Genomic DNA, 1,657 nt, shown 5'->3' with positions numbered 1-1,657 from the left:
GAATTGAATAGAAGAACAATAGTAATTGCATTAATACTCGAGGTACAGCAGAGCTCCACACCTTAATCTATGGTGTGTAGAAACTCCACCGTTGAAAATACATAAGAACAAGGTCTAGGTATGGCCGAGAGGCTAGCCTCCAAACGTGATCAAAGGATCTAAAATAATCCCCCGATGAAAATACAATAGTAAAAGGTCTTATTTATAAAGAACTAGTAGCCTAGGGTTTACAGAGACGAGTAAATGACATAAAAATCCACTTCCGGGCCCGCTTGGTGTGTGCTTGGGCTGAGCATTGAAGCATTTTCGTGTAGAGACTTCTCTTGGAGTTAAATGCCAACTTTTGTGCCAGTTTGGGCGTTTAACTCCCATTCTTGTGCCAGTTCCGGCATTTAACGCCGGGCATTCTTGAGCTGATTTGAAACGCCGGTTTGGGCCATCAAATCTCGGACAAAGTATGGACTATTATACATTGCTGGAAAGCCCAGGATGTCTACTTTCCAACGCCATTGAGAGCGTGCCAATTGGGCTTCTGTAGCTCCAGAAAATATACTTCGAGTGCAGGGAGGTCAGAATCCAACAGCATCTGCAGTCCTTTTTAGTCTCTGAATCAGATTTTTGCTCAAGTCCCTAAATTCCAGCTAGAAAATACCTGAAATCACAGAAAAACACACAAACTCATAGTAAAGTCTAGAAAAGTGAATTTTAACTAAAAACTAATAAAAATATACTAAAAACTAACTAGAACATACTAAAAACATACTAAAAATAATGCCAAAAAGCGTACAAATTATCCGCTCATCAATCCCCGAGGTCCCTTTCAAACTCAAAAAGAGTGAATATCCGGAGATCCGACATGAGATCCGAAGAAGAGGTTGGGAAGTTCTTACCAACCCCATTCAACAAGTCAGAATCTTAATGGTTCAAGAGTTCTATGCCAATGCATGGATCACCAAGAACCATGATCAAAGTGTAAACCCGGACCTAAAGAACTGGCATACAATGGTTCGGGGGAAATGCTTAGATTTTAGTCCGGAAAATGTAAGGTTGGCATTCAACTTGCCCGTGATGCAAGGAGATGAACACCCTTACACTAGAAGGGTCAACTTTGATCAAAGGTTGGACTAAGTCCTCATAGACATTTGTGAAGAGGGCGCTCAATAGAAGAGAGATTCAAGAGGGAAGCCGGTTCAACTGAGAAGGCATGACCTCAAGCCCGTGGCTAGGGGATGGTTGGAGTTTATCCAACGTTCAATCATTCCCACTAGCAACCGGTCCGAAGTTACTATAGACCGGGCCATCATGATTCATAGCATCATGATTGGAGAGGAAGTAGAAGTTCATGAGGTTATAGCCTAAGAACTTTATAAGGTGGCGGACAAGTCCTCTACCTTGGCAAGGTTAGCCTTTCCTCATCTCATTTGTCACCTCTGTTATTCAGTTGGAGTTGACATAGAGGGAGACATCCTCATTGATGAGGACATGCCCATCACTAAGAAAAGGATAGAGCAAACAAGATATCCCACTCATCATGAAATCCCTGAGATACCTCAAGGGATGCACTTTCCTCCACAAAACTATTGGGAGCAAATCAACACCTCCCAAGGAGAATTGAGTTCCAACATGGGACAACTAAGGGTGGAGCACCAAGAACATT

This window comes from Arachis duranensis, chromosome 5, assembly GCF_000817695.3.
Source record: "Arachis duranensis cultivar V14167 chromosome 5, aradu.V14167.gnm2.J7QH, whole genome shotgun sequence".
NCBI lineage: Eukaryota > Viridiplantae > Streptophyta > Magnoliopsida > Fabales > Fabaceae > Arachis > Arachis duranensis.
Note: the sequence above shows the minus strand (reverse complement) of the source record.